The 12,307-nt window shown below is 43.4% G+C and overlaps 1 protein-coding gene across 5 annotated transcripts in view; it reads right to left on the bottom strand.

Moving 5' to 3' along the window:
- EDA (ectodysplasin A) overlaps positions 1-12,307 on the bottom strand; it is a 629,423-nt gene that overhangs the window by 397,894 nt on the left and 219,222 nt on the right. The gene's annotated exons all lie outside the window — the stretch shown is intronic.

Here is a 12,307-nt window from a genome sequence, read left to right as displayed (position 1 = left end):
TCTCTATATTTAGTTATTTCTGTATTTCTACTAAGGTTTCCTGGTGTATTTTGACTCCTGGTGATATTTCCCCGCTGTCTATATGACCTGACATTATCTGATCTGTAATCATCCAGATCCCGCTGAAATTTCTTACATTTAGTGTCAATCAAAGATTGTTCAAATTTATTTACTTGTCCAGTTACAAATGAATCTCTTTCTTTATATTCTCCATCTTGACTATAGGGTTCTAATTCAATTTTGAGGACTTCAATTTCAGTTTCCAAATCCTTGACCTTAGTACTTCTATATTCAATAACAAGCTCCATTAATGAAAATGAACATTTATCCAACAGAGTCTCCCATCTAGCCTGAAACTCTGTTATATCCTGAAATATGGAGGGTTTAAAAAGTCTGAGACCTCTCGGTATAATTTTCTTATCTAGATATTTTTGTAAATTGACACTGTCCAGCCAGTGTCTGACCTCAGACTTTAATAAATCCTCCAATCTCTGGAAATCCTCTCTTATTGTAACCCCTTTACATCTGTATGAGCATCAAAGCTCATGGAGGGATACAAACAATAGAAAAAGAGCAATAGTGCAATTATCCATTTAAAAGCACACAAATGAATTTATACAATCGCACTTACACCAGACAGACGAAAAACAGCACATAAATGTATCCCCAACGGCATTAGCAGCAGCGAGTAGCAGAGTCCTGGAGGCTCCAGATGGACGGAAGCACCCTGGATAAACGGCTCCGGAAACCGGGATCCAACAGTGACTGGGCACCAGCTAAAGATGGCAGCCTCAATGGGATGATACAGCGTGGAGATTATATGCTTAACGCGTTTCAGACAGTTATAGTCCTTCCTCAGAAGCACGTAAACATCTCCCAAATCCTCCTACTTATACCCTAATACAGTGTCTAGCTGTTCTACAGTGCCGCTAATCGGCATAGCATCCCACATGCACATGCGCAGGGGGATCGCGCAACCGGAAACAGTATGGCCGTGCTTTCCACCCCGCCGGAAGTCCCCGGATCTTGATCCCGTGACCGGAATCAATATGACCATGCGTTCCACCGGGCCAGAAATCATCATATCAATGGTTTGTGTTCCAGTCACTGACATCTGTAATCTCCTGTATGTGGACATTCAACACTTCTCCGGATGTATAATAACAAATATCCATTACTCACAATAATAAAAATATATGTCGGTACATCAAAAATAAAAACAGAATTAGTGACACATATAATTTAAGATAAATAATAACAGCAGATTTATATAAACAGATCGATACACTAAAAAGCCAACCATGGGCAAACTGTGCAAATATCTAAATGATTACAGAATTAGGATATAAATATTAAGCTAAAAAGCATTTAAGCTCAAAGTCACCATTGAGTCCCTTGGGAACAAGGGTGCCTACATAATTTGGTTGTACTTGTTGTATTCCATAAAAACTTTGTATATTGCACTCATTTGCTTCATGATTCGTTTTAAAATGAGAGCAAACAGTGTGAGTCATTAATCCTTTACGGATATTATAAATGTGCTCTGCTGCTCTCACTTTAAACATCTACTGTTTTTCCCCACATAATAATAGCCACAAGTACATTCCAAGACATATATAATATTTTAGAACGGCAAGTAATGAACTCTTTAATTTCAACAGACTTGCCATTATTCAACACATTTGTTTGTTTGTTTTTTTCCTAACTTAACAGTTTTGTAAATTAGGCAATCACCACAACGGTGATAACCCTTAGTGCGTGTACTCTGTCTTGGATTACTCTCAATATGACTTTTCACTAGATGATTTTTCAAAGAGGGTGCTCTTTTATAAATAAAAATAGGTTTATCTGGAAGAACACCCCCTAGTATCGGATCTTTTTTTAAGCAGCTTCCAATTAGTCTTAAAAATATTTTCTATTTCTTTATGTCTTGCATTAAATTGACTTATAAAAGACCATTGAAAATCTTTCTTTTTATCACCCTGTTTATTTTTCTTTTCTTTCAAAAGATCTCCTCTATCAATGATATCTACTCTATCTCTAGTTTTTTTAAAATAACCCGGTCGAGTAGCAATAAATCTCTCAGATAGGTCATTTTGTTGTTCAATACAAACCGCATCATCAGTACAATTTCTTTTAATGCGTATATACTGACTAAAAGGGACTGACCACAGCCAATTGGAATGATGTTGGCTCGTTATATCAATAAAACTATTTGAGTCTGTTGCTTTACAAAAACTGAGTTTTTAATTGACCCGTATCCACATATATATTAAAAAAGATACGTCCACTGTGCTAATATTAAAAGTCAATTTGGACTTCCGGTTCCGGGTTGATGGCGTGAGGCAGCAGTTCCCGAAGCTCCGCCACAACCCGTCTGCAAACACCTTCTAAAGGCCTCCGACGGCCTCCATTTGCCCAGCTCGGCACCCCCCCCCCCTGCGCCCGCAGCCCCGATAAACCGCGGCTGCAGTGCCAGGAAAAACGCCGCGCGGCGGGGACTATGACTCCCGAGGTTCGCCCTGACCCGGTCTCCCCAGCACCAAAGAAGGTGGCCGCAGTGACAGTGCCTCCGTCGGACCGCTCAGCCGACGCTCCGGTATCATATGCCGAAGTGGTGGACGCCATCCGGTCCACCATGACCCCTCTCCTCACTCAGGTTGTGGCTGATATTACACAGCAACTGCAGCAGCTGCAGAATCGTGTATCCCGCACTGAAGATCAATTGGGAGCTGCCATGCATAATGTGGATGAATTACAGCAGGCTGTGAAATCTCTGACTTCAGACAACTACCACATATGAAACAAACTCGATGATATCGAAAACAGATCGAGGAGAAATAATATCAGGCTTGTGGGCCTACCTGAATCTGTAAAAGGACCAGCACTTGCCCACTTTGTCCGTACCATGCTTCCCACCCTTCTAGGAATTGAATACGACTGTCGAGATCTGGTGATTGAGAGGGTGCATTGTGTGGGCCCGGCCCCCACCCCGAATAAGCCTCGCCCGAGGGTCACGCTGTTCCGCTGCTTGAACTTTTTACATAAGACTGCTTTCTGGTCTGCATCACGACGTATCAAGGACCTGCAATGGGAGGGTCATAGGCTTTTTATTTTCCAGGACTACTCTGTGGAACTGACGAGGGCCCGGAAAGCATTCTCACCCATTTGCTCCAAACTCGTAGCAGAGGGCCGCAAGTTTGGCTTGCTCTATCCAGCCAGTTTACGCATCTATGATGGCTCCTCCTATAAGGACTTCCTTTCCCCAGCAGACACTCATGCCTTCCTGAGCGAACTTTCTCGACCCCCAGATACTGACATCAGTGATTCACCATCTACCGCATCAACCTGAAGGTTTTTTTTTTTTACTATCATAATTGTGCGACACTGTTTTCCATTATTATGTTGTCTCACATGCCATTGTTATGTTTTGTTATGATGCGTTATGCCTCCGCCACAGGTTCAGACTGTATCTTCATATTTTATTGTTCTTTTTCGATATTAATATGTTTTGCTACATTGTGTGGCTTCCTAGTCTCTGCTACTGATATCCCCGGCATATTATATTGCAGATACTACCTAGGTTATTAGGGACCCTGGTTCTCTTATTACTGCGGAGCATCGGTTTAATTATTAACTGTATATCGTTTTTTGCCTCAGTATAACTTAGGGCCAACTTCACTCCCTATTTATCATGCATGTTTTATATAAATGCAGGGCAAAGCCACTATTTCCTCACTCCTAGCGGAGGTGGCTGGGCGGGCGGAGCTCCCCCCTCATGCTCCACTACCGGCTGTTATGTTAATATGGTTTAAATCTCTCTTTCTGCTAGTCTGTTTCATGGGAAGTCCTGAGTCCTCCTGGCGTATAGAACTCTTACTGCCCATACCACTGACTCTTTGGACTCGTCATTTAGAACTACCATGTTGTATTTCTTGTTTGTCTTCCCCCCTCCTTCCCTCCCCCTCTTTCCTCGCAACCCCCCCCCCCCCCCGCAACATTAGCCTATGGTTTCCTGCATTATTTAGAGGATGAAAGCTATGGCAATACTTCGACCCCCTTCCTCGTGCCATGCCTACTTTGACGCTTGGCTCGTGGAATGTAGGCGGGTTCAACTCACCAGCGAAACGAAGGAAGATACTCATTTATCTGAATAAACAAAACATTGACTTAGCTTTCCTACAAGAATCCCATCTAGTTCCCGATGAAGTAGCAAAATTGAACACCTTAGGTTGGTCTGTCCTAGGTTCTAGTTCTTATAACTCAAAAGCTAGAGGTGTAATCATCCTAATCAAAAAACATATTCCCTATGAAGATTTAACAACTCGCTCTGATGCATCAGGTAGGACAGTGCTGCTGACCCTTAAGATTTACGGACAGCCCCTGACACTTTGTAATGTGTACGCACCATCTACCTATACCAAGAAATTTCTCCAATCACTCATTGCCTTGCTGTCCCCACACCTTTCCTCCTCCATCATACTGTGCGGAGACTTAATCTGGTGACGTCCCTACTGTTAGATAGATCTTCCACTCCTCCTAAAGGCCTTACCCTCCCAAAACTAGGCATGCCTTCACTCGCAGATAGACTCTCATTGGTGGATGTCTGGAGGGCTCTCCATCCCACTGATAGGAAGTATACCTGCCTATCCTCAGCCCACCACACCCTATCCTGAATTGATTACATATTCACATCTCACACCCTCTTTCCTAACATAGTGGATGCTTTCGTAGCTCCAATATCCCTCTCTGATCATGCCCTTGTGACGGCCTCTATCCAAATCTCGGAATTGCAGGATACCCCCAGACTTTGGAAATTCCCCTCCTACCTATCCAAATCGTTGAAATTCCGGAATAGACTTGAAGCTGCCTGGGAAACATAATGCTCTGATAATGCACCACATGCAGACTCTGATCCCATGCTCTTTTGGTTGACAGCCAAATCTGTACTACGGGGGGAGATAATGTCTTATGTGGCTGGTTTACGCAGAAACCACACTGAACGCTATTTGGAGTTCCGGAAAGCCCTGACCTCAGCCTTTCAGCAGTTCAAGTCCATGCCAAACGATACCACTAAACATAATTATCTCTTGGCAAAAACACACTTTGACGAATTCCTATGGACACTCGGGGATAAATATATGTTCAATGTCAGCTATCGGTTCCACAAATTTGGAAACAAGATGGGTAAATTACTTTCTAACCTCTTGCATGGCTCTCATCCTCCCCTGACTACGCGACCACTGATGACAGAGTCGGACAAACTGACTACCACCAATGCTGAGATCTCTGCAGTCATGCGCTCCTTTTATACTGATCTCTATTCCCCTACAGTTCCCCGCCCATCCAGCCCAGACTTGATTGAAGATTCTGCTTCTCCCAATAATTGGGACTCCCTGCCGGTACCTGAATTGCCTCCGGAGCTTAGCCAGTCATTAACATCCCCGATTACCTTGGAAGAGATCCGCCAAACTATTGGTCATTTCAAACGTGACAAAGCCCCAGGACCCGATGGTTTCTCTGCTGATTTTTACAAGCTGCTCTTGCCAAAACTAGAGTCCCCATTGATGCATGCGCTTAATTCTATGCTTACATCTCAAACTCTCCCTCCACACTTCAACTCGGCCATCCTTAAAGTTTTACCAAAACCGGGCAGAGACCTCACCCTCCCGGGATCCTATCGTCCCATCTCCCTACTAAACCTTGACTATAAATTGCTGACCAAGATTATGGCTGATCGGTTAAAACTCCTCCTTCCCCGCATCATTCATCCAGATCAAATGGGCTTTATATGGGGCAGACATTCGGAAGTCAATGTCAGACGCGTGTTATCAGCGGTTCAGGCATCCTCCGCCACCTCTGACCCCGCTTATATCCTTTCCCTCGACGCGGAGAAGGCGTTTGATCTGGTTGAATGGCCCCATCTATACCACTCCTTAGGACGCTTTGGCTTCCCGTCGGCTTTCATAGACTGGATTAAACTCCTATATACTCATCCCCAAACCCAGGTATCCTGCAATGGTGTTTTGTCTCCTCCCTTCCCAATAGGTAGAGGTACACGGCAGGGATGCCCACTGTCTCCTTTATTGTTTGATATAGCTCTGGAGCCTCTGGCGATAGCCTTGCAAGCGTCCAGGAAATTCCAGGGGGTCCGGATTGGTGATGTGGAGCTCAAGGTGGCATTATTTGCAGACAATATGCTTCTTTTTATTTCTGAACCTGACGTCTCCATCCCAGAGATTCTCCACCTCATATCGTCTTTTGGGAAAACCTCAGGCTATTGTATCAATGTGTCTAAGTCGGAATTACTACCCCTGGGGACCCCCCCATGCACCCATCACCCAATCTGCCCCTACCTTGACGCTGAAGTTTAAAACTGTTCTAGATAAGATCACCTACTTGGGAATACAAATCCCATCAGACTTATCCACCTTATATGAAGCCAACTTCACACCCATGCTACATAAACTTACCACTATCCTTGACTCTTGGAAACTTTTACCCCTTTCACTTTTGGGCCGAGTGGCGGTTCTACAAAGTGTGTTTTTCCCACGCCTATATTATCTCATGCAGATGTTACCCATACGCCTTTCCACGAGAGATCTGGCCTACATTCGCAAGATCATTACCAAATTTCACTGGAAAGGCAAGAGACCCCTCATAGCTTTAAAAAAACTGACTGCTCCCCGTACTGCGGGGGGAGTCGGCCTGCCTGACTTCCTCTCATACTCCCTATCTGCCCTTTTTCGTTGGGCTGCTGACTGGCTGACGGACGGTCACGCTTACACAGATCCCGCTTTAGATGAGGCCATGTTTTCTCCCTTTTCTCCCAGCGCACTCCTTCACTCTACCCCGAAATCTATCGCTCGTCACATCCTTGGCTCCCCACTATTCCATGATATTTAGTATGCATGGATTAAAATAAACAAACTGTTCCACAGGAATCACATGTCCATACGGCGAGTTCCTCTCTGGGGTAATCCTGCATTCCCTCCATCTCTCACAAACTCGATCTTTAAACTCTGGAGGACTAAAGTACTGTCATGTTCCTCCAAAGTCTACGACCCGGGGGGAAATTTTGTCCTATTCTCTTTCCTCCAGGAGAAGTACGACATAACACAATCACATTTCTACATGTATTTACAGGCTCGACACTATCTTACTTCCATTCTCCATTCCAGGGAGCACACCTCACCCCCCTCTGGCCCCCCGAATCCACTACAATCAGTGATTTCCTTGTGTGAACGTGTACCCTTTCGCACTAGGATGCTGTAAAACCTCCTCACTGACATAACCTCACCCCATAGATGGTCCATGTTACTGTCCCAATGGCAGAAAGATATTCCCTCCCTTACTGGCTCTACAGCTCTAAGCACTTTTTATTGCTTTAAGTCCATCTCCGAACCCTACAAAGGGCTTATGTCCCCCATATCCATCATGCCCGCTACAACCCCCTGATTTCAGGGGAATGCCCTAAATGTGGTTACCACTCAGCAACTTTCTATCACAATTTCTGGGAATGTGGCCACATTAGGAAATTCTGGGGTAAGGTACTCACCTGTATCAACACTCTGCTCCACACCCGAGTCACACCCGACCCTTTAGCTTGTTTATGTGCGAACTTCTCTCAGTGGGACTTGGGTACTCATGGAACAAGGCACATACCGTTGCTGACCATACTGGTCACAGTGTCTAAAAAGATCATTCTCACCCATTGGGTCTCCAGATATAAGCCTTCATTATCGGAAGTACACAGGAAAATGTTACAAATATTATATTTTGATCGTAGATCTGCACTGGTACATATAGAAACAGATGTTGTTAAATTCTATGCTAGATGGGAAACATATATTGACTCACTCCCTCGTTCCACGCAAGTCCACATATCCACGGTCTTTGAATCGACTGAATGGTACCTGCTCCGACAGCTCTCATTACAGTCTCCACCGTCATAGCTGAACATCTGACCTTGTACTACCCCCCCCCTCTTTTCTTACCCCTTATGTGTGACCCCCCCCCCCCCCATGGAATTTGTTTAGTTAAGTTTGACTGATATATCAGGTTTTGTATTAATCGGAATAGTACGGTCAGATTTGCCCAAGGCAATCATGGAGGACCTCACCCTTGGAGTCTTAAAATATGACCGATCACTTGCCTCTGTTTTTTCCTTGACCAGGTACCTGTTTTAATCGCCTCCACACTGTATGCAATTTTATTGCTTGTTATTACTGTTCCTGCTACTCCTTTAGATTGCATGTCACCTGCCTTTCATGCCTGTTATACCATTTACTCCTGATGTCTTATTATTTTGTTGTATTGTAAAACCTCAATAAAACAATTTATAAAAATAAAAAAGTAAATTTAATAGAGACCTAATTAGAATTTAATAAAGTGCAAAAGTTATTCAATTCCTGCAAGTCCCTTCTCCAAATAAAAAGTATATCATCTATAAACAGTTGCCAGGACACCAGGCACGCCCCCAGCTCCTCCCCACCAAACACTACTTGTTCTTCCCAGTGGGCCATAAATAAATTGGCATAACTGGGGGCGAACCTGGTGCTCATAGCGGTACCCATCTGTTGTATATAAAACGTTCCATCAAATATAAAATATTTATTTACTAAAATAAAAGTAATGCTTTCTAGGATAAAATTCTTTCATTCTACCCCTAAAGTGCTTAGATTTAAAAAGTAAGATACTGCAGCTAGACCTTTCTCTTTTTCAATAATAGTATACAGTGTGCCAAATCGGCACTGCATAAATGATCACCTTTATGCCAATCATATTTAGAAAGTTTTCGCAATATGTCACCGGTGTCTTTCAAATATGCTTTTGTATTTTGTACTAATGGTTGTTAGTATATCAATCTGTTTATAGAAATCTGCTGTTATTATTTATCTTAAATTATATGCGTCACTAATTCTGCTTTTATTTTTGAGGTACCGCTATATTAGTTCAATATATTTTATAATTGTGAGTAATGGATATTTGTTATTATACATCTGGAGCTGTGTTGAAAACGTCCACATACAGGAGATTACTGATGTCAGTGACTGGAACGCGCAAACAAACCATTGATATGATGGTTTCCGGCCCGGTGGAATGCATGGTCATATTGTTTCCGGTCACGGTATCGAGGTCTGGGGACTTACGTCGGGGTGGAACGCACGGCTATACTGTTTCTGGTTGCGCGATCCCCCTGCACATGTGCATTTGGGACGCTATGCCGATTAGCGGCACTGTAGAACAGCTGGACATTGTATTAGTTAGGATATAAGTAGGAGGATTTTGGAGATGTTTACACGCTTCTGAGGAAAGACTAGAACTGTCTGAAATGATTAAGCATATAATCTCCCAGCTGTATCATCCAATTGAGGCGGTCATCTTTAGCTGGTGCCGAATCACTGTGTTGGATCCCGGTTTCCGGAGCCATTTATCCAGGGTGCTTCTGTCCATCTAGAGCCTGCAGGACTCTGCTACTCGCTGCTGCTAATGGCGTTGGGGATACATGTGTGTGCTTTCTTTCATCTTTGTGGTGTAAGTGCGATGTATAAGTAAATTTGTGTGATTTTTAAAAGGATAAATGCACTAGTGCTCTTTTTCTATTGTTTGTACCCCCTCCATGAGCTTTGATGCTCATACAGATGTGAAGGGGTTACAATTTGTTACAGAGTCATCAGTCTATGGTGCTTTCATTCATCTGTGATCTCCAGGATCCTGAGACCAGTTGCTGCTAATGCCTATGAGGATGTCTATGTGCCATTTTATTCCGTCTGTTTGGTGTAAGTGCGATGTATAAATAGATTTGTGTCTTTAAAAAAGGATAATTGCACTATTGCTCTTTTTTCTTTGTACTCCTTCGTGAGCTTTGGTGCTCATCTATATGTGAAGGGGTTACCGTCTGTTACAGAGTCTAGAAAGTTAAGGTTGGACTCTGATTGAATTCTTGGATACCTCAAATTATGGTATTGCTATTGTTTATTTTCCCCCCTTTTGGTGTGTATATGTAAAATTGGGAGTTGTAGCGCTCTGATCTGTATTTTCTTTTCTATATTCAAAAAGCACATTAATAGAAAGTTAAGTGTAAGTGAAAAGTGTGGAAGAAAAAGGTGCAAAAGCAGCAGGGATGACTGCAGCCTGGAAGGGATTGTCAGGAAAAGGCCATTCAAAAGTGTAGGGGAGCTTCACAAGGAGTGGACTGAGGCTGAGTGCATCAAGAGCCACCACACACAGATGGATCCTGGACCTGGTCTAAAGAAAAAAAGAACTGGTCTGTTTCTCAGTGGTCCAAAGTCCTCTTTTATGATGAGAGCAAAGTTTGCATCTCACTTGGAAACCAAGGTCCAGGAGTATGGAGGAAGAATGGAGAGGCACACAATCCAAGATGCTTGAAGTCCAGTGTGAAGGTTCCTCAGTCTGTGTTGATTTGGGGAGCATCCTGGTTTTCCATAAAACCTCAGCAGTGCCACAGGCTGATAGAATCCATGCCACGCCGCATTGAGGCAGTAATTCATCCAAAAGAGGCCCAAACCAAGCACTGAGTACAAATGCATGATTATACTTTTCAGAGGGCCAACAGTTTTGTATTTAAAATCCTTTTTTTATTGATTTTATGTAATATTCTAAGTTTCTGAGATTTTAGATTTGGGGGTTATCTTAAATTGTAAGCCAGTCATCAAAAATATAACAAATAAGGCTTGAAATATCTCACTTTGCATGTAATGAGTCCATATTATATATTAGATTCACCTTTTACATTGAATTACTGAAATAAATTAACTTTTGCAAGTTATTCTAATTTTCTGAGTTTCACATGTAGCATACAGCAATATACCATGTGTGTGAAAGTAGCATAAAGCAATATACATGTGTGTGAGATGCAACATACAGCAATATACCATGTGTGTGAAAGTAGAATACAGCAATATACCATGTGTGTGAAAAGTAGCATACAGCAATATACATGTGTGTGAGATGCAACATACAGCAATATACCATGTGTGTGAAAGTAGAATACAGCAATATACCATGTGTGTGTGTGAAAGTAACATACAGCAATATACCATGTGTGTGAAAGCAGCATACAGCAATATACTACGTTTGTGAAAGCAGCATACAGCAATATACATGTGTGTGAAAGCAGCATACAGCAATATACCATGTGTGTGAAAGCAGCATACAGCAATATACCATGTGTGTGAAATCAGCATAGAGCAATATACCATGTCTGTGAAAGCAGCATACAGCAATATACACGTGTGAAAGCAGCATACAGCATATACATGCAATATACATGTGTGAGAGATGCAAAATACAGCAATATACCGTGTGTGTGAAAGGAGCATACAGCAATATACCATGTGTGTGAAAGCAGCATACAGCATTATACCGTGTGTGTGTGTGTGTGTGTGTGTGTGTGTGTGTGTGTGTGTGTGTGTGTGTGTGAAAGTAACATAAAGCTATATACAATGCGTGTGAAGGGAATATAAAAGTATTTCTAAAATGTGTATATATAGTGTACATGGGTAAATAAGTAACAGCAGCAATAAACAAATGTTTACATATTTGAAAGCAGGAAAAACAAATTTGAGTTCTTGTTCAACAATTTGGAAACATATTCTAATTCGTTACTACACTGTAGCTAAGAAACGCAGATAAAACTAAATAAAACACCTGGATAAAGAAGCAAATAGAAAAGCAAAGGCTCCCACACAGGAGCATTTCTTACGACATCCCAGCATGGGCCATGTGTAAAAATTCTGGACGTCCATATTGTCTACTAGGTGATTCATTGCGGCCAACGGACGCTCTTCACACTGTTACAAGGGGCTACGGGGCGTAGCAATAGTTTTATTATATGGAGTATTACCTCAAATCAGAATTTTGTGAGTGGTTAAATACTGCATGGACAAAGGGCGTGTGATGGTTAAGGGTCCGTAGCCCCTTGTGCCAGCATAATGAGCGCACACAAGGCACAATGAATCACCTAGTAGGTGCTGTGTTTGGGGGAGTGGTGGTTGCGGGACAGAAGCGGATGGGGGAGGGTGTGTGGATGTGCTTCGAGCAGGGGAGGGGGGCTTCCGGGGGTGCTGCAGATGGGGAAGGTGGTCCGTGGGCGCTGCAGGTGGGGGAGGGGCGGTTGCGGGGGAGCCGCGGGTGGTGTAGGGGGTCCCAAGGCGTGACGTGTTGGGGAGAGGTGGGGGTGCCACGGGTGGGGGGGCAGGTGTGGGGGTGAGGTGGGTGGGGGAGGGGGTCTGGAGGCGCTGCGGGTGGGAGAGGGCTGAGGGTGCCGCGGACGGGGGAGGGG

This window comes from Pseudophryne corroboree, chromosome 8 (genome assembly GCF_028390025.1).
Source record: "Pseudophryne corroboree isolate aPseCor3 chromosome 8, aPseCor3.hap2, whole genome shotgun sequence".
Lineage (NCBI taxonomy): Eukaryota > Metazoa > Chordata > Amphibia > Anura > Myobatrachidae > Pseudophryne > Pseudophryne corroboree.
The sequence above is the reverse complement of the archived record's forward strand: the minus strand, read 5'-3'. Positions and strand labels throughout refer to the sequence as shown.